The 21629-nt window shown below is 53.0% G+C and overlaps 1 long non-coding RNA gene across 2 annotated transcripts; it reads right to left on the bottom strand.

Moving 5' to 3' along the window:
- Positions 1-4768: 4768 nt before the first annotated feature.
- On the bottom strand, positions 4769-11572 carry LOC141577870 (uncharacterized). 2 transcript variants are annotated; one of them, XR_012507341.1, is made up of 3 exons: positions 7533-11572; positions 6230-6910; positions 4769-5903 (listed from the first exon to the last, which is right to left on the bottom strand). It is a non-coding gene; the product is annotated as an uncharacterized LOC141577870 (long non-coding RNA). The 2 variants fall into 2 exon arrangements; XR_012507340.1 differs by having other exon boundaries at positions 6230-11572.
- Positions 11573-21629: the final 10057 nt, after the last annotated feature.

The following is a 21629-nucleotide window of genomic DNA, read 5'->3' as shown; positions in this document are numbered from 1 at the left end:
CTTAAAAAACTAGAAACAAAACTACCATATGATCCAGCAGTCCCACTCCTGGGCGTGTGTCCGGAGAAAACTCCAGCTCAAAAAGAGCACATGCACCCCAATGTTCAGAGCGGCACTCTTTACAGTAGCCCAGACGTGGAAGCGACCTAAATGTCCATTGACAGATGACTGGATAGAGACGGTGCGGTGTATATATACAATGCAGTAGAACTCAGCCATACAAAAGGATGGATCAATACCATTTGCAACAACATGGATGCACCTGGAGATGATCATACTAAGTCAGACAGAGAAAGACAAATATCATATGATATCACTTACATGTGGGATCTAGAAAAATAGCACAAAGGAACATATTTACAAAACAGAAAGCGACTCCAGACACAGAAAACAAACTTGTGGTTAACAAAGAGGAAGGTGGGGAGGGCAGGGGATAAATTAGGAGTTTGGGATTAGCAGATCAAACTACTATACCCAGAACAGGTAAACAACAAGGTCCTACTGCGCAGCACAGGGAGCTATATTCGATAGCTTGTAATACTCTGTAACGAAAAGGAATGTATGTAGCTATAACTGAATCGCTGTGCTAACTGAAACTAACAACATTGTAAGTCAACTACACACACACACACACACACACACACACACACACAGAAAACCAGCACGGTCTCCCCTGCGGGCAGGCAGTGACATCTCTCTCAAGCACAGAGGAGCCCCTCCAGACTAAGGGTCCATCTCAGCACCCTTCTCAGACTGACTGAGCCACGGGCAGGCTGAGCCTGCCACCCGGGTCCCGGGGGCCCACAGTCCTGGGGTCACACACACAAGAGAACACGCTTAAAGGCCCACACTCGGCCGCAGCCACACCAGACACACGGGGTATATTGACCGGATTGATCTCTAGGCATCTCTGCGGGGTTCTAGCATAAACACTCACTTTCTCCTCCCCGGGAGGCCGACGAGGCCCTCCAGCCACGTGGCAGAGGAAGGTTGTGGAGTGCTCCCGGCCCCTCCCGCCTGCCCCGTGGCGGCCTTGGGCCATAGCTCCCACGATGTATCCCCGCAGCCCCCTGGGGTGACCACACAGATGCTGGTCTGAGCTCAGGCACAAGGGCTCTGCGTCCGGAGGAAACTCCAGCTCAAGAAGACACGCACACCCGAAGCTCACGGCAGCACTGCTTAGGCGCGCGCCAGTATCTTGCACTGGTTTTGGGCTCTGTGTTTGGCACAAGGACCCTGGCAGGGGTCTGAGGCCCCTTTGGTTGGGAGACCCCCTTCTACTTTGAGTCTGAGTTGGAACAGGGTCTCACTGTGCAGAAACAGATGTCATTGAGTGCCTGGATGCAGCCTTTGAGCCCTGTGTCCCCACCCACATGCCCAGCTGCCCCCTCCCAGGACCGGGGGCTTCATGGCCACTCCTGACACCCCCTGTACCTGCCAGCCCCTGCTACGCTCACTGACAAGGAGCGTCCAGGCTCAGGGAGCAGTGTCCCGCTGAGGGGACCCCACAGTGGGCAGGCAGGGGCTCCGAGCACGTGCACCTTGAGGGCAAATGGGAGCTGGGCCTCAGCAATTAGGGGCTTCTCCTCGGAGGGGAGAAGAGATCTGAGTGTCTGAGTGTCCCTTCTGGTGGGAGGCAGAGACAGACAGTGGGAAGGCCAGGGGCCAGCTCACTTTCTCTGCGACGGCCTGGATGGTAACTGTCTTAGGTGCTGAGGGCCATGTACTCCCTGGTGCAGCTAACCACCTCTACCACGACCCAGAGTCACCGTGTCCAGCAGGCTTAGCTATCTGCCAGTAAAACTTTACTCCCCAAACTAGAGGGCAGGTGGATGCGGCCGGAGGGGCAGTGGTTGGCCAAGCCCTGGTCTGGACTGGAGATGACAGGAGGGGCAGTGGGGTCTGGGCTGGAGAGCAGGGAAGGCAGTGAGGGTGTGGGACTCGGTCACCTGGCTTCTGGAACCGCACGAGGCTGGTGTTGCAGGAGGGGGACTGAGATGGAAAAACAAGGTGGCCTGTTCCCAGTGCCCCCTTTCCTTCCAGAATGGAGGAGTGAATGAGGGGATGGGGGAGCGTTTGCCTGGTGACCGTGGATGGAGTCCATCCTGGCAAAGGAGCACCCAGAGGAACTCAAGAAAGGAAGTGAGACCTGAAGGCTGTGGGTCTGGAAAAGGGGAAGGAGGGAGAATCCTGGCCCAAAGCCCACGTTTCCTAGCTACAAAGGAAAGGTCAAGGTCATCCCCCAGCCTGGCCTGCCCTCCACACCATGGCCTGGGCCAGGGAAGGCAGCCTGGGGACCGGGCTCCAGAGGAGAGGGTTGGGCTGCCATGCTTCTGCTCTAGAGGGTCCAGGGGGTGCAGGGGGCAAGAGGGTGGGGAGGACTTCGCCGGCCCCCTGGTTCTGCCCCACCCCAGAGTGCTCTGCCGAGAGCACTGGCGCCCCCTGGCGGGTGCAGCCTCTCTGGCCCGGGTATCCAGAGAAGGCACTAGTCCTAACGTCCAGCCTCTCCCCAATTTCTGAAGCAGAGACAAGATAACTTTTTGGCAAATGTGGCCAATTTCCTGAGCTCAGAGCGCAGGCTGCCCCTGCCCGACTCAGTGCCATCTCCCAGGGCCTCTGCATGGAACCAAGGGCCGAGTGCCTGTCCAGCCCCACTGCCTCCAGGTTCTCAGGCCCCACCCTGGGCGCTGTCCTCACCCCTCGAGTCCTGAAGTGGTGCCCATCCTCCGCAGGACAAAGCCCTCCGGGGCTCCAACATTCTCCTACCCACCAGGCCACGCCACTGCACCTTTGTTCCTCACACGGACCCTTGGAAGTTCTCGGGGTCTCCTCGCCCTGCGCTGTCAGCAGCCTGTGGCCAGGGCTACCTCTCTTGTTCACCAGGCGAGCCCAGGGCTTAGCACAAGGCCCGGGCCTGAGGAGGCACTCAGCGAACACACTGGATCAGAGTCAGTTCACGTCCCTTTGCTTGGCAAGCCCCAACCCCTGACTCCAGTGAGCAACCCCCACTCCAGAACTTGTATGTACTCTAAGACAGCTCCAATGTCACCCCCCCTGGGAAGCCCGCCTTGATTGCATCTTTTCCTCGTCTGGGTGCCCACCACCTCTTGTGGTAGTGTTTGGGAATTTGAATAGAATCAATTTCTATATTTTCATGTAATATATTTGACTATATTTTCATATCATACATTTATTTATGTATTTTAATTTATGATGTATTTTATTAGGTTTTATATTATATATGTTTTCATATGTATGTAATATATCTTATATACTTTAATATTTAAATTTTAATTTAACTAAAAATATAATACAATGTAATATATTATAAAATAGTATATACAGTATAATAATATATAATATACACATATATCTATGTGTAAAAATATACATAAATAAAAATAAAGAATATTTTGGGGACACAGGTACATCTGAGTATAGACTGCGTAGTAATTAAAATTATTCTATCAAAGTTGTATAGTAGCATTGTGCTTTCATAGGTGATGTCTTCTTTTGCAGGAGATAAATATCATATTCAGCTGTCTGCCCCTCCAAGGGAGCAGTGAAGACCCTTGGGAAGGACCAGGTTTGCACTGTGGACTCCCTGGCCTGAGGGGCTCCAGACATCACCCAGGCATGGCCCCTTCGCACAGGACCGCAGCTGCAGAGGCAAGACGCCCATGGTCTTCATGGGAAAACAGGTAAGAGGCTCGTTTCTGGAAATGAGCGGATGTCATGTAGCCTCAGACAGAAGCAGGAAGTTGGTCCCTGTGATGTGGCTTTGGTCCCCTGCAAACTTGTCAAGAAAAGAGGGGAGGAGGCACCTCGAAGCCCAGGGGAGAGGGGACAGGAAGGCATGGCCCCAGCGGGCGTGGGGCAGGTGCACAGGGAGGAGCAGGAGGGAGGCCAGGGGGAGAGAGTGGAGAGCTCGGAGCACGGGCCCAGCCAGCCTGGACTCAGTTTACCTCTGTTCTTCCGCAGACACATAGGAACGCTCAGCCCAGAGGCAGGACGTGCTGATGCGCTCAGGTCTACACGTTAGGCCCCCCAGCGCCTGGGGAAGACCTGTTGCTGGAGGGGGTGGGCAGGCACACAGGGTGAGTGGAGAGTTGAGACCAGCTCTGACTCTGGAAAGAGCCTTCCGTCCCGGGCCCCAGGTCCTGGGCAGGCCCGAGAATTCTCTCGTGTGCAGAGGAGCGGGGCTCTGGCTCCCAAGCGTAAAGGGAGAAGAAACCAACATAAACGGTAGTCAGGACCACCAGAGCTGCGCCTCACCCCCGCAGGCTGTCAGGGCCGGGTGGCGATGGCTGGGTCCCCTTTCTGTTACTGTCCTGGGGCTGCCATGATGAAGGAGCACAGACTGGGCAGCCTAAAGGAACAGAAATTTGTCATCTCAAAGTTCTGGAGGCCAGATCTCTGAAATCAAGGAGTCGACAGGACTGTGCTCCCTGGAACCTGCAGGGAAGGCCCCTTCCTTGCCTGGTGGTGGCCAGCCACCCTCAGCTCCTGGGCCTGCAGTCGCGTCCCTCCCACCTCGGCCTCTGCCTTCCCACAACGTCCTTCCCTGTGTCTGCGTCTTCGCATAGCACTCTCTCTCTCTGCGTCTGTCTCTGTTTCCTTTTCTTGTTAGGGCACCAGTCCTATTGGGTTAGAGGTCCACCCAACTCCAATATGACTTCATCTTAGTTTAACGAATTCCACCCGCGGTGAGTCTATCTCCAAATAAGGCCACATTCTGAAATACCTGGAGTTAGGACTTCGGCATATCTTTTTGCGGGGGGTGGGGGGGGCTGCATAATTCAATCCATAACACCCTCCTCATCCATCCCCCTTCCGCTTCCGCTTTTTGTTTTAATGAGAGAGTCTGTTTCCAAAGCCTTTAAATGAATGAATACATTAATTGCATGCATGTTCCAGCTTTCCTAAAAGGACCAAGTTTCCAAGATGTCACCTTTGCAGTGAGAGCCAAATCCAAGAAGAGAATGTCCTGGATGTACCTGTTGATTCTGTTCAAAGAGTAGAAATTGCCTCTTTTCCTCCTGACCCTGGGGCTGTGCTGCCCCATGAAAATGGGTCTCGAAGAGTCCCCATGACCTGGGTTTGAGCTGAGGTCCACCGTCTCACAAAATGAAGCCCTCTCCAGCTCTAAGTAGCGCTGTCAGGCAGTGGGACAACAAAGATCACCAGAAGTCACTCAGCTATCCAGTGCATGGTGGTACCCAAAGGGGTAGAGAACCCAGATCAACCACCAGCACTGGCAGAGCTCCAGGCGCTCACTGTAGCCTGATGGGTGGGTGGGTGTTGGTTTTATGATCTCAGGCTATAACGTGTCTTCTCCCCAACCCTCCATGAGCTTTCAAGAGCCAGAGCTGTGTCTCCCTCACGCCCGTGTTCCTTGTGAAGACCAGCTTCTGGTACTTAATCGGTGCACAGTCAATGGTCAATGAATCCAGGGGTAAACAAAGAGTATCTGTTATTTGCTGTATCTGAAATGTGATTATCAAGTATAAAGTTTCAAATAGTCTCATTCGGCCAAAGTGGATGCAGTGTCTTCTCTCAACAGTGATTCTCAAAGAATTATTCAACAGGTTCACGTCTGCTCACCACCCAACGAGCGATGTTTGACAATCTCACTGCTCTTTTCCCTGCTACCTGTGGACTCCACGCTGGTGAGCACCCACGGTTTCTGGCACAGAAGCCGCTTGCAAGAAGCACTTGATGAATGAATGAAGAGATCAACAAACCGAGGTCGCGTGTCACAGGCTACACGGCAGCAGTCTGCCTGCGGGAGGGTCTCTCCCCTTGGACTGGACGCTCCTGGAGGGCAGGAAGGACTTCTTGTTTCCCTTTCAGTCCCGGAGCTCTCAGCATGTCCAATACGCATTTGTTGAATAAAGATACACCTGCAGGAATAGGTGACACCCACCCATTTATGGATTAGACCACCAAGACCCCATGCGACACCTCCAAAGCTCCAACAAGGGAGCCTGTAAGGACGGCTTCACTCTGGGATCGTGCCAGCAAGCCCATCCCACTGCCTTCTGGGCCCACCTGCAGACGAGTGGCTCTGCAAGGCTTAGCAGGAGGGAAGCATTGCCCTAGACCTCGACCCCTTGCAGTTTACACGTGCACAGTCCTGCCCTCTGCTCAGAGAACTCAGTCCCTTGAAACACACCCGTTGGAACTACTGAAAGGGTGATTTCCAAGCCAAAGGGACCTTTGTACTCACCGTCCTCCCCTCCCAGGGCCTTCAGGCTTTGTGGCTAATTCAAGACTCCCAGAGAAGCCCTAGGAGGAGGGAAGGACTTGGTCAAGAAGAAGAGCTCATCGCACACTGTGGGGGCTTGGTGAGCCCCCCGTTTTGCATCTGAGAAGTCGCGCAGGCGGGGGGATCTTCTCCAGCACGTGGCAGGACCTGCGCGCGGCCGCCCCGGGAGGAGCGTGCGGACTGAGGCCGTGGACGCCCGGAAGCAGCTGTCCCAGCTTCCGAAGCTCCAGCTGCCGCACATCATTCCGTAGGTCCCCTTCCTGCAGCTCCAGTCTCCTGCAAAGAACTTAAGGAAGCCAGTGACTGAACCATTAAAATCACATCAACAAATCCTTCCCCCAACACACTCCACTTTTTTTTTTCTTTCATGGAGGAAGTTTGTTTCCAAAAGTTTTAAATTAATGACTAAATTCGTTGCACTTTCCAGCTTCCTAAAAGGATCGATTTAAAATGTAAAATTCATTGGATTTTTAAATGCCCCGAAGCACTTGCATTTCAGCCAAATCACCGGTGTAATAGTGGAGGACCCCATCAACTCCAGAGTCAGACAGACGCGGGTCGGGGGGATGGGACGGGCTCCCACTTTGGAGACAGGTCACCGTGGGAACATTACTTGGCTTCTCTGAAGCTCACATCCCTCACCTGTGGAAACAGAAGGGTGAAGCTGTCAGAGGCCAGCAACAGGGACCCGGAAGAAAGCGGTGGAAAAGTCTCAGAGAGCATCTGGTCAGACAGGGGTGAGCTCCAGGCACCTGCTCCTATAATGACAGAAATCTGTCACTAAGTTAGAAGCCATTGTCCTTTCACACTTCAGTGACTTGACCCAAGAGTTGGGTAAGATCTTAGAATTGTGTGGACTGCCTTCTCCTATGGGGAAACCAGGTCTCAGGCCAACGGGCTTCTGTGATCAACAGAATAATCCCCTCCCAAAGATGTTCACATCCTTATCCCAGGAATCTGGGAAGATGGTACCTTACATGGAAAAGGGACTTTGCAGAGAAGATTAAAGTTAAGGATCTTGAGATGGAATATTACCTGGATTATCCAAGTAGTCCTAATCTAATCCCATGAAGAAGCGAGAGGCTTTAGTGGCTGTGTTTAGAAAGCGATGAGATGAAGGACAAAGCATCAGAGAGATGGTACCCTGCTTTGAAGATGCAGGAAGGGGCCATGAGCCAAGGAGTATGGGTACCTCTATAAGGTGGAAAAGTCGAAGAAACAGACTCTCCCAAAGCCTCCAGAAAGAGCCCAACCCTGTCCACACCTTGATTTTAGTCCACTGAGACTCAAGGCAGACATCTGACTCCAGAACTGTAAGATAATAAAGGTTGCTGTTTTAAGCCGATGAGTGTGTGGGTATTTGTTACTGCAGCAACGGGAAACTCATTTCACTATGTAAGTGACGAAGTTCAAGTCCACGTGCCAGCATAGCCAAGGCTCCATGGCCAGGTTCCCCACTCCAAGTCCCATGGTCGTCCCCCGGAGCACTGCAGTGTTTTCTCCCAAAGGTGGTCCTGGCAGCTGTCACGCACCCTCTTCCCTCCAGGAGCGAGTGCACAGACACACTCACTGTTCAAGCTGGGCTCCTCCATTCATCCAGTCATTACTCAGCCCATATAGACTCAGCACACACCCTACGCCCGGCGCTGTTCTAGGCACGGAGAATCCTGCTGGGGACGGCACACAGAGGCTCTGCCCTGCTGCTCTCATTCACGAAGGCCTCTCAGGACGAAGGCCTCAAGCCACCCAGATGCTCCGGGCAGCCTCAAAGGATGGATGGACAAATAAAAGCGGTCTGTCCATCAATGGAGTGTGATGCAGCAGTACAAAGGAATGAAGTTCTGATACAGGCTACCATGGGGATGATCTTCAACAATGTGATGCGAAGGGAACAATGCCAGACACAAAAGACCACACATTGCATGATTCTGTTGATACGAAACATCCAGAACAGGCAAATCCATAGAGGTAAAAGTAGGCTAGTGGTCGCGTCCAGGGCCTGGGGGGGAGAGGGGAGAGAGTCTGCTCAACAGCTGTGGGCTCTGCCCTCCACAAGGCTGGCGGCAATGCAGTCTGGTGCAGCTGTTACGGAAAACAGTATAGCGATTCCTCAAAAGACTAAAAACAGACTTACCGCATGACCCAGCAACCCCACTGCTGGTCACATATCCAGAGAGAACACCAATTCAAAAAGACACCTGCACCCCAATGTTCACAGCAGCACTATTTACAATAGCCAAGACATGGAAACAACCCAAATATCAGTCAACAGATGACTGGATAAAGCAGCTGTGGTATATTTATACAATGGAATACTACTCGGCCATGAAGAAGAATGAAACAACGCCATTTGCAGCAACATGGATGGACCTGGAGATGATCATACTAAGTGAAGTAAGTCAGACAGAGAAAGACAAATACCATATGACATCACTTACATGCAGAATCTAGAAAAGTGGCACAAATGAACTTATTTACAAAACAGAAACAGATTCACAGACATAGAAAACAAACTTATGGTTACTGGGGGAAGGGAGTGGAAATGGATACATTTGGAGTTCGAGATTTGTGGGTATTAACTAGTATATATAAAATAGACAAAAAACAAGTTTCTACTGCAGAGCACAGGGAACTATATTCAATGTGTTACAGTAACCTATAATGGAAAAGAACATGAAAACGAATGTCTGTACGTATATGTATGACTGAACTATTATGCCGCACACCAGAAATTGACACCACATTGAAAACTGACTATATTTCAATTAAAAAAAATAGCTATGGGTCCTGTAAGTCAGGGTCCCCTGGAGAAGTAGCACCAGCAGGATAGAGAGAGAGCGAGACAGAGAGGGCTTGTCGCGAGGGACGGCTGGGAAGTCCCGCAGCGGGACGGCTGCAGGCTGGGGGCCCAGGAACAACGGCAGTATAGATCCTCCAAGACGGCCCCAGACCCAGGGGCACCAGGCCAGAGAGCTGGACGTCGCAGCTGAAGCAGAGAGAGTGAATTCACGCTTCCTCTGCTGTTGTCTCCTGCTTAGGTCCTCCCAGGCAGGATGATGCGCCTCTGCACCGGGAAGGGCGTTTCCTCCACTCAGTCCACCGACGCAAACGCTAGTCTCTTCCAGGAACACCCTCACAGACACACCCAGAAAGAACGTTTCCCCCAGTGATCTAGGCATCCCGTGGTCCCGTCAAGCTGATACATAAAATTAACCACCACAGAGGGTGGTTCAGTCGGGGTGATGAAAAAGTTTTAGAACCAGAAACAGACCCCAACAGGCAAGGGAACAAAGTGCGCCCAGTGGTCAGGGCGTGTGCTTAATCCTGTCCCAGCTGCGTCAAGGGTCCCGGGAGGCTCCGTGGGTTCGCCGGCAGGTGCAGCCTTCTGCTTGCCAGCCAGTCCTCACATCTCATCTGGAGGATGGGGATGGGCACCCTGATCTTGTAAAGCCCGTGGGGCAGCCTGCCGAGAGCCAGACCTGGCCCCTCCAAGGGTGCACGTCCTCCCAGAGCGACCTTCTCCAGCCCTTCAGTTACTGACATCTGATGCCCACCCGTTTTCACGTGGTTTGGTTATCACTCGAGTCTGTGTATCTTTTTAATTCAGCCCATGTGGGAAGGAACACACCCTACAGCAGATCTCGACTTCTGCGCAAAAGTTAGAAGGGAGTTTGAAAAACATACTGGACCTGGAAGAAGAATTCAGAGAGAGAGAGAGGGAGAGAGCCGTGCGTGTCTGTGCATGTGTGTGGCTGCCCAGTCATGGGGGGGGGGGCGAGGGAAGAAGTTATTTAAGGACAATTCAATAAACACAGGACACAAGGCAACTCTGTCCTCCAAGAGGCTCAAACCCGGGAGATACAAGCCACCAAGACAACATATATTTCACAATTTACCTAACATTAAGCAGCAATGGGTACAAACACTTCCAAAATTTTCACTGACTATTTGTCCAGAGGAGGGACCAAAGTGTTAAAAATGAAGACACATCCGTGGAGAGCAGCAGGGGAAAGTCCTCACCCCCGGGTCTGCAGGCAGCACCCTCTTGCGGGGGTTCAGGGCCTTGCCTTCCTGGGGCTCCGTGTCCCTCGCCAGCCTGACCCCAGGGTAGACTGCCCCGTCGTTCAGAGAAGGGCAGGGAAGGCTGCGGCCGCCGAGACCCGCACGCGCTGGGCCCCCCGTCCAGCTTGCATGCGCTCGCACTGACTGCTTTAAATAAAATCAGTCGTCCCTCCCGCTAACGGGAGGGTGGTGGGATCAATCGGGTACCAGAAACAGATTACCAAGCAGGTGGCTCCGGGCTAAAGATAAACGGTGTCCTCATGTAACTTAGGAGAGTGGGATGCAGATAGCTCCTAATATGCAAAGCAAGACTGTGTGATTACTTATTTCTGCCGGGAAGCCCGGGCTGCCGCTCGGGGCTCCAGAAGACTCTCCCCTGGAGGAAACGTTGCTGCTGAAAGGGCTCCCCTGTGCTCCGTCAGCGATCAGGGCCGGTCCCCAGGTCGGGGGGCGGTGGGTGACACAAGTCCCTGCCCCTGCCCCATTCACCTGCTCCCACACAGCAGAGAGCAAAGAGGCCAGGGGACACACCCTCACTCAGGGCTTAGGGTCCCACCCTGTTCCCGGCAGGACAGTTTTGGGGGGCTCGCCCCTTCCTCCTTACCTGAGTTAACCTCCCCCCTGTCTGACCTGGCAGATCCGCCTCCACGGTTGGAACAAACTTGCTCGCCACATATTTTTCCAACTTCTCATCTCCCTGCGATGCTTGGCCTTTGTCCACGACAGAAACCCTCCAAGCATCTGTCCTCTCCCTTACTTTCTTTTTTCTTTCTTGGAAATAATTACAGATTCACAGAAAGTTGCAAAAATTGTACAGAGGAGTCTCATGGACCCTCACAGACCCTTTCCCCAGTTTCCCCCAAGGATAACGTCTTGCAGAACAACATCAACATCAGGATGCCGATCTCAGTGTAACCCACGGGCCTTGTTCGCTTTTCACCAGTTCTACCCCCGTCTTAGTCAGTTCAGGCTGTCGTAACACAGACTGGCTTATTTAAACAACAGACTTCTATTGCTCACAGTTCTGGAGGCTGGGAAGTCCAAGATCAAGTTGCTGCCGATTCAGTTCCTGTAAGGACTCTCTTCGTGGTTTGCAGACAGCCACCTTCTTGCTGTGTCCTCGCTCAGGGGAGAGAGATGACCTCAGTGGGGTCCCTTTTATCCAGTCACTAATCCTAACATGACGGCTCCACCCTCATGACCTAATTCAACTCTCAAAGGCCCCAGCTCCTAGTACCTGCCCCGGGAGTTAGGGCTTCAGTATACGAATCTGGGGCGGGCCCAAGCATCCTTGGCACAAGCGTCGTCACGTGTGCATTGAGCTCTATGCGATTTTATCATCATGTAACCACCACCGCGATCAAGGTGCAGAACCGTTCCACCACCTCATCACCCCTCGCCACATCCTTACTGTCACATCCCGCCCCCTTCTCCTCTCTCCCACCCCTAGCCTCAGCCACCACTGATCTGTTCTCTGATTTTGTCATCTGGAGCATGCTGTATGTAAGGTTTCGAGATAATTTTTCCTCCCCCAGTGTGATGCCCCTGAGAGCCGTCTTCTTTGCTGTGTGTGCCCACAGTCTGCTCCTTTTTGCTGCCAGGAAGTGGTCCACAGCCTGATGCACTGTGTTGGCCTCGCTATTCATCCACTGAAGGGCATTTGGGTCTCCAGTTTCTGGCTATCACAGCTGCTATGACTACCATGCACAGGCTTTTATGTGAACAGAAGTTCTCATTTCTCTGGGATAAATGCCCAGGCCCGCAGTTTCTGGGTTCTAAGGTAAGTGTTATATTTAGTTTAAAAAAAAAAAAAACTTACCAAACTTTTCCAGAGTGGCCATGTTACATTTCCAGCAAATGTATGAGAAATTTCATTTCTCTGCATCTTCACCAGCATATGGTGTTATCACTATTTATTCTTTTTCAAGTATTTTGTAGAATGTCCTTCCATTGGGGGACACGGGTGTTTTTCTCATGGTTGTCACTGTCTTTTGTTCTGGCTGTTCTGACAGGCATGCAGTGATATCTCACTGTGGTTTTAACTTGCATTTCCCTACTGGCTAATGACATTGCACTTTTTTTTTTCATGAGCCTGTTTGTCGTCTGTGTATCCTCTGGGCTGAAATTTTTCCTGTTCTTTACCCATTTTCTAATGGATTGTTTGTTTTTATTCTGTTGAGTTTTGAGAATCCTTTGCATACTCTAGACACACGGCCTTGGTCAGATACAAGCTACTGAGTCTGTATCTTGCTTTTTCTGCCTCAGAACCGGGTCTTTCACGGCTCAGAGGCTCTTCATTTTGATGAAGTCCAACCTGTCATTTTCCCTTTCATAGACTGTGCTGTTGGAGTCACGTCTGCGAACTCTTCACTCAGCCCTTAGATCCCAAGGCTTTTCTGCCATGTGTTTTTCTAAAAGTTGTACATGTTTACATTTAAATCTTTGCTCCATTTTGAGTTGATTCTTATATACCACGTGAGGTTTAGATCAAGGTTTATTTTCAGGCTCCTGGGTGTTCAATCTCTCTGACATCCTTTGCTGAAACATCCCCTTCTCCTAATACACGGAAGTTTTCATCTTCCACCCTCCCCACTCCAGACCCCTTATCTCTCACCTGACCCCCAGAACCCCCACAATTCCTTCATACCTCCTTGGGCTCCCCCCTGAGCCTCCCCTCCCACCTCGGGTATGCCCTGCCTTCCCCCACCCCACCCTGATATCTCCAGGGAGGCAGGCAGACCCTGCCCGCCACCGCTCTGTTCCTGGAAGCCTCAAAATTCTTGTCCCAAACTGTCATTCCTTGTGCGCTTGGCCAGCCTGGAGGAGAGGACCACACTCACTCATTGGGTCTGCCTCCTTGACCCCACACCACTCACCACTCAGGGCTGAGAATGCCATCCTTTCCTCCCGCATGGCCTCCTCTGAGCCCCACACCCCCAGCTCCAGCCATGACTTCCAGGCCCTGCAGCCCCCACCTTCCCCAAACCCCAACCCTCAGCCTCCTCAGGACCTCTCCTTGATGAACAATCTGTTCCCTTAACTGCCTGTCTCCATGTCCTCCTGAAGATTCGGGTGTCACTGTAAAAGGATGCTGTGAAATATGTCTCCAGTCCACAGGAGTCCTCAGAGGTCCAGACCCACATTGCAGGGCCTGGTGGCCACTTCACGGGCTGGTCAGCATCACCGAGCCTGACTTTTAACTCATCACCTCCCCCTCCTTCCACCCCATGCATCCTCCCAGGTCCTCTGTGTGTGAAGATAATGTCAGTGACCTCGCCACCCAGAGCAGGCACCACGCTGACCAGTATCTCTTCTCCTGCCCTCTGGAACTCCAATCCACCAGCCTCCCTCGACTCAGTCCACTGTTTCCGCCTCTCCTGCCCCTCCCTCCCCTCAGCCCCTTCCTGTGCCCTGGTTCAGACGACTCCACTCGCCCCCTTCTAACCCATTCTCTCCACTGCAGCGGGAGATGCACACCTGGATGTCTCACCCGTGGTGAGAACCTGCCTGGGGTGAAGCCCACACTCCCCATCCTGCCGCAGCAGGTCCTGTGGACATGGCTCCACCTATCTCCCCAGCCTCCCCTCCTTCACGTCCCCCCCGTTCCTGGAGACCCCTTCCTCAGTCATTCCTGGTCTCTTGTTTCCGGGTCTTTGCCCATTCTTTTCCTCTGTTTGGCGTGCTCTTCCATCCTTTTCTTTGGTCAGTTCTTATCCAGTCTTCCAGTCTCCACGGAAGCACAAAGTTTTCCAAGAAGTTCTCCTGACCCCTCTGCTCCTGCCCCAGGAGACTCTGCACCGCCATCAATAATGGCTAATAGGCATCTGCACCACGATCCAGAGTGAAGGATACATGAAGACAGGCCTCAGTCTCCCCATCTGTAAGGGGAAGCATGAGATTCCAGGATGTCAAAGGACCACATCCTCTTAGAGACCCAGGTCCGAGTTTTATTTGGCTCTGTCTCCTTGAGTGGCCAAGGAGGAGCTGGGGGAGTGTGTGCCGCGTGGACGAGAACAATGGGGAGGAAAAGGCAAGGCAGGATCCGCGGGAGGAGGAGAGCAGACCCAAGACAATCCATGAAAACAAAGCCCAGCTCCCAACCCACTGCGGATCCTGGGCCACAGGAGGGGACCGGCCGAGCCGCAGACAGCCCAGATGAGGGCAGACCAGCGTTCTCAGGAAACTCCGAGGGCCGACACTGGGCTGGGCACGGGGCTGGTGCTGGCACTGCTGTGGCCAGTCTGGCGTCCTGGTGGAAGGGACTGGGAAGCCACAGGCCCCCACGCCCCCGGAAGGACCACTGCAACCTGCAGGGCGGGTGACAGCCCGCACAAGCGGCCTGCCTTCGCGGCTCTATCCTCCCGCGCACCCGCCGAACGTCCATCTAGAGCAGCCCTCTCTTCCTGACTGAGAGCCGTGCGGTGAGCTCCTCGAGCCATGGGGCCGTCTAGACGCTGTGGATTTCCACTCGGGGGGAAGGTCATCAACTCTGTGAAGCCAGGGTGCCGGGCCTGGCGGGGGCTGCTCTGGTCTATTTGGAACAGGCCAGCGTGTCCCTCTGCATTGTCCTGGCTCGGTGCTGAAGCCAGGGCCTCGGGGCCCTGCGGACAGCCTGCCCTCCTCCCGCCCCGGCTCCGCCCTGACACTGTCCGCCCGTCCCCCTGGTCCTCACCCCGAACTCTGTCTTACTTCCTCTCCTGGTGTTTTTAACAAGGATTCCACATACTTGGACCAAACCCTGCTGTGACCCTGGAGGCCACCAATAAATTTTGTAAGGAAATAAAACTGACTGAAAATTAGCATAAGAAGCCTTAAATTAACAGGATGTAATTTTATGAGCATCTCACAAACTAGTCAAAGACGTATGTCAGCCCCGGCTGAGTCAGGCCTTTCGAGTGTCTTTCATTATATAAGGCTGCTAATTTTTCTCAAATGTAAGCAATGTGTTTTCTTCCTAAACATTATGTTCTTTGTTCTGCAATTTGGAAAAATAAATTCCCTTTAAAGCCCTGCTTTGCTCAACCACAAGACAAGGCAGAGGGGGCAGGATCAGAGGTGCCCCGGCCGCCCCAGGTCTAGGAAGCCCCCGGCCACGCGTTGGAGGCTCTTGCTTGGAGCAGAGGAGACTCCAAGTTCAGGGTCACGGAGGGTGGGAGGGAGATAGAGGTGCCAAGACCTTTGGCCGATGGCATTAGGCAGAAAAGACATGGCTGCTGCACCACCAGCCTGGCTGAGGATGCCAGGCACCAAAACCCAGCCTGTGCTGAGCACTCGCCCTGCCTCCCCCGCCCCAGACGCTCACTGCATAGCACGACCCAGACTGCCTGGGAGGACACAGCAGAGGCTCACCACCACCCAAGGGCTGAGAAGGCTGTCACCCTGGCAGTGTTCTTTGTTCTGAAGAGGAGCTATGGCGGGGAGGACACATGGGCAGAACTAAAGCTCGGCTTGTCCCAAACCATCACAGCTGTGATCTCCTTGGGTACCTGCCATGCGCCCAGGTGCTTCCCAACTCCCAGGACCCCCGGTCCAAGGCACAACCATCCATGCTTGGCAGATGAGGAAGCCGGCCGAGCCGCCCCGCCGTGTGAGCAGAGAGACCTGGGCACAGACCCTCCTGGTTATCTCACTCCTAATCCTGAGCTCTGACCAAGAGGAAACCTCTTCCCAAACACGGAAATAAGGAAGACAAGCCTGCCTTCTAAGTGTGTCCTGTGACTCCCATGCAGGAAGGCTTGCAGGGCCAGGATGCAGGGCACTTTAGGGACGCAGCTGCTCCCCACGGCTCACACCTCGGCTCCAGTGGGACTGAAAGACCGCGTCTTCACAGCTAGCCCGCTCCCCGCTCTGGGGGGCTCTGAGCCAGCGGGTTTCTGGGGTGTGAGGTCAACAGGAAACCTTCTCCAGGTAACGCCCGTCATGCTGCCGGGGCTGGCTGCTGGGCAGCGGCCCACCGAGCTATCTCAGTAAGCAGCCGCCCCATCCGGCTTGCCACCTTTGCCCCGGTTCTGGGCCAACTCGACGCTTGGTCCAGACCCAGCTTCCGCAGACGTCCGGCTGCAGAAAGGGAAGGCGCCGGTCCTGCCCACACAAGTCCAGGCTGCGTGGCAGGCTGGCCTTCCCATGGAGTACTGGCACCCTGGCACCTGGCTTTGTGAACTTGGCTCTGGACAGTCCACCTTCAGAGCCAGGGTGCTGGGAATCCCCCAAGGCCCTGAGAGAGAACCCGGGCTCCCCACGGGCCGAAGACGCCCGTTCCTAAGCTCTGTCACAGCAAACCCACACCGCTGCTTGTGGCACCTCTTTCCCTCTCGCTCCTGGTTTTGAGTTCTTTGGTTTCCTGGGGGGAGGGGTAAGTAGGTTTACTTGTTTGTTTGTTTCCAAGGAGGCACCGGGGACTGAATCCAGGACCTTATGCGTGCTAAGCACTCACTCTACCGCTGAGGTGTACCCGCCCCCCACTCCTATTTTTGAATAGTTCCATCACAAGCCCCCATCACTTTCAGCTTTCTCCTCAGAGGTGACCCAGAGCAGACGATGTGACCTGCAGAGAGCACAGCAGAGGGGGCAGAGCACAGCCACGCCGGCCAGTGGGCGTCTGGTGCGGAGGGGGGATGGGCTGCTCCCAGGAGGAAGGAGCTCCCTATTTTTGGACCTGTGACTGGAAAACGGGGAGATGCAGATTCGAGGGTATGGATGGAAAGAGACGAAGCATGCTCCCAAAGGCCGGTGTGGGCAGCTTGGAGGGCACGGGGCTCCTGCAGATGCCGCGTGGAGGACGGGCCAGGCTGCAGCGGCTGCCGCAGCACAGCACCACAGGTGGGGCGGCTCTTCGTTTTCTCATGGTTCTGGAGACCGGAAAGTCGGCGATCGAGGTACGGGCAGGGTGTATTCCTTCTGGGGCCTCTCTCCTCAGCTTGGAGACGGCCATCCTCTCTCTGTGTCTCACACATCTTCCCCCTGTGTGTGTCTGTGTCCTCATTTCTCCTTATTTTTTAAGGACACCAGTCAGACTGGATTAGCACCCACCCTCATGGCCTCATTCTAACTTATTACTCCACAAGGACCCCGTCTCCAGAGTCACATTCTAGGTACTGGGGGTTAGGACTTTGACATATGAATTGGGTGGGGGGACACAACCGAGCCCCTACCAGGGAATTAAAGTTGTATCTAAAGAATTGGAAAATGAGCATGGTTCACAACGTGCGAGCCCCCCCCCCCCGCCCCCACCAGTTCCTCCGGCCCTCGGAGAACAGCCGTGGCCAAGCCGCCCAACCCAGCTGGTTAATCAGCAAGCTGTCGGGGACGCTCGTCAAGTGATGGATGGGAACGCACTTCTTATCAAGTGCATTAATCTGCCCTGAAATCAGCCAAGTGTTCATCTTGATGATGCTGATTTTCGAGGAAAATGAAATAATTGCAGCCCAGGTGGGTGGGCCTTAGTCACCACCTCATTTTCCTGTCTTTCACGCCATCCCCAAGGGCCCTCGCTCAGCTTCTCACCCTCCAGGGTGATGGAGTATGTTATTACGGACACTCGAGAAGGTTCTCGGTCATGTCCAGACACTGCAGGATGCAGACAGCTACATCCTGAGAGCCAGTGGGCGGCTGTCACTGTTCCACATCCTCTGGACACGAGCCCTCGACGTGTCCGTCATCATGACCCACTCCAGCAGTGCGTGGGCTGCTTGGAGAGTCGATCAGAATCTTCTTGTCTCTCCAACCCGGGGTCAAGTCTTAAAACTTTCAGGATTACAGAGGAAAACTGGGGTGGGGGGTCCCTCACAGAAGGAAGCCCTGTATCAGGTAGGTTAGGTGAAGTTACGCCCTCAGAACAAGCAGCCCTCGCATTTCAGTGGCACCTGTGTCCTCTCACCCCACCCATCCATCTTCGGTGGTCTCGCTCTCTGCACCCGGGGCTGTCAGCTCAGCCCCCATCTTGGGCATTGCTGGCCTCAGGGTCGTGAAAATACACCCACCAGCTTTAAATCTGCTCCTTGAAAGTGATGTCTGACACATCCACCTGCATCTCGTGGGCAGAGGGAAGTCCGTGGCCGCCGCTGGGATTAGTGGGTAGAGAAGGCAGCCCCAGCTGACAGGGACGGGAGGGGGATGGATGTAAGAATGTTCCAGAGGCTGGAAACCCGCCTCACCCCCCACCTCGTCTCCCAGATAGCCCCTCCTCGGAGAAGGCACTCAGACAGCCGACAGACTCCACCTAAAAGAACGCCCAGGGGAGAAAGACAGGGCTTTCTGGGAGCGTCGCTGGGACCGCTGGAGCTGAGAGCATCTTGGAGACTGACCTCCACGTCTCACTGTGTGTACATTTGAGAGTTTGCATCTTAGCTTCAGACAACTGAGTCCATCACATTCCTTACTTCCCAGCACACAGTAATCAACTGCCTGTTATCTTTCATGTTATTAATCTTCACCTTTTATCCCCATTTCTCAGCATTCTGTCCGCCTTACCTCTGAAGGTGCTCATGGGAATTGCTCCATCTGCGTTCTTGAATTCAGGCAGCCCTCGGAGATGCAGCGGGCTCCGCCCCAGACCACCACAGTAAAGCCAGTATCGAGATAAACAAGTCACACAGATTTTTTTGGTTTCCCAGTGCATGTGAAAGTTATGTTTACACTCTGCTGTTAAAGGAACTAACATAATGCTGTAGGTCAATTACAGTTCAGAAACAAACTCACAGAAAATGAGATCAGATTTGCAGTTACAGAGGCGGGGGTTTGGGGAGAGGGAAGTGGAGGAAGGTGGCCAAAAGGCACAAACTTCAAGTTATAAATTAAACAAGTACTAGGGGTGCAGTGTACAACATGACAAATACAGAGAACACTGCTGTATGTTACATGTGAAAGTTAAGCACGTAAATCCTCAGTTATCACAAATTAAAAATATTTTTTCTATTTCTTTAGTGTCCCTACATGAGGAGATGGATGTTCACTAAATTTATCGTGGTCATCGGTCCATGATGTAGGTCAAACCATTGTGCTGTACACCTTAAATTATGCAGAGTTCTACGTCAATTGTACCTCAACAAAACTGGAAGGAAGAGAAGTCATGTTTACACGACACTGTTAAGTATATCACCCAAGTGTGCGATACCATTATATCTAAAAACCAATGGACATACCTTCATTTAAAAATACTTTATTGCTGAAAAATACTAACCACCTGAGCCTTCAGCGAGGCATAATCCTTTTGCAACAGTAACATCAAAGATCCCTGATCACAGGCCACCATCAGAAACACTGTAATAATTTAAAAGTTTGAAATAATGTGAGAACTACAGAAATGTGACACAGAGACACGAAGCGAGCAGATGCTGTTGGAAGAACGGCGCCGACTGACTTCCTCGACGCAGGGTTGACGCAGTCCTTCAATTTGTAAATAACACGGTACCTGCAAAGCGCAATAAAGCGAGGTCTGCCTCTATGTCACGTTGAAGGTCCCGTCGCCTGCGGCTGATCGCTGTGTACACGGCTCGCTCACCGACTGTGAGGATGCTACAGAATTCTACCTCGTGTGCCTCCCGTCTTACCTGCCCTTCCCCCTACGGTGGGACTTGCGCTGCTACACAGGTCCGTTTTTGTGGCCCCTGGTCCTGGCCCCGTCGCGCACCAAGGAGGGACGCCTGAGTTACAGCCCACACAGCACAACGTTGAATGTGCTGTCAGACCATCCCCCTGCAAGGCTCAGGGCATGAGGGTCCCCAGGTCCCCTCACCTCTGCCAATATTTCCAGTCCCCAACTCATCTCTTTACAAAATTGGCATCTTATTACTATTTTTGCGTCCCCCCCCCCCCATATTACTAGTGGAATTGTTTCTCTCTTCACATACGCATTAGCTTTTGGGATTTTTCCTCCTTTGAACTGAGCATTTTTTTCTGTGGGTCACCCATGTCTTACTGATTTGTCAGAGTCCTTTGCATCTTCCAGACAGAGGTCCTTTATCAATTCCAGTGTTGTAAACACCGTGTTATGATCTATTGCCTGTCTGTTAACTCCGAGTCCATTTCCCATGGATCAATATCTTTAATTCGGATGTAATCAAGCCCATCGGCAAGTCGTCCTATGCTTGTGACATGTAAAGGGCCACATTGCAGAAGTCCCACACCATCCCGGGGGTGTAAGGCTGTGCTGTACGTTGTTTCAATTAATGTGTAGTTTCACTCCTCCCACAGGGTATTTAATCCGTTTATATTTAACCCGCCTATCCCCACCGTGTGTGCGGTGTGAGGCACTAGGAAATCAGTCTAATAGTCAGCTTTCCCTACACTGGAAATTAGATGAAGTATCCGACCCTCTCTGGTCTGCGCCCCTACCTCCGTAGGGTGCTGTGTGTCCTTGCGCAAAGCGTGTGGTTTCAAGCTCTCTGCTCTGTTATTATCATGGCGTGCTGGATGGAACTCTAAGATGGTCCCAAGAGCCCACCCGTGCACCTGCTGTGTGTAAATAATCCCCTCCGCTAGTGTCCTCGGCGGGACATCACTCCTGTAATTCCAGACGTGAGGATCAGGTATAAGGGAGACTTTCTACTGCGGGTTCTGAAGACGGCAGGCCCATCTGGCAAGGGGCACAGGGGGCTTTTAGGAGCCAAGAGCAGCCGCAGCCTGACACCAGTTAGGAAATGGGATCCTCAGTCCTATATCCTCAAGGAACTGAATGTGGCCGACACCATGAGTGAGCGTGGAAGTGTCTTCTCCCCTGGGCTCCCAGAGAGGAGGGAGCAGCTGACACTTGTGCTGAGAAACCCCCCAAGCAGAGACCCCAGCGACGCCATGCCAGACTTCTGACCCCCGGGACTCGACGATAGCAAATTGCTCTGAGTCCCGGCAACTGCGCTGATCTGTTACACGGCCGTGAAAAGGAATCCACTGCCTTTCCAGGTGGCTCCACCCAACGGCGGCCACCACCACCAGCCCTGAGCCCTTCTCTTTCAAACCAGACTCGGCAGTTTCAGACCCAATGGCATCTAGACGTCTTAGAATGAAGTGAAGATCACCCAAGCCTTCAGCTGGTATTTCAACACAGTTACATGGAATGTGTAGATTCATGTGGGAAGATTTGCTGTATTTACAATTTTAAGGAGCCATAAAAATAGTTTCTTTCCATTTTATTCATGTTTTCATTTATGTCTGTCAGGGACTGAATGTCTGTGTTCTCCCAAAATTTCTACATTGAAGCCCTACCCCCCAAGGTGATGGTGTTTGCGGATGGGGCTTTGGGGAGTGAATTAGGGCTATGTGAGGTCAGGAGGTGGGTCCTCAAGATGGGATTAATGCCCTAATC

Source organism: Camelus bactrianus, chromosome 6 (genome assembly GCF_048773025.1).
Source record: "Camelus bactrianus isolate YW-2024 breed Bactrian camel chromosome 6, ASM4877302v1, whole genome shotgun sequence".
NCBI lineage: Eukaryota > Metazoa > Chordata > Mammalia > Artiodactyla > Camelidae > Camelus > Camelus bactrianus.
The sequence above is the reverse complement of the archived record's forward strand: the minus strand, read 5'-3'. Positions and strand labels throughout refer to the sequence as shown.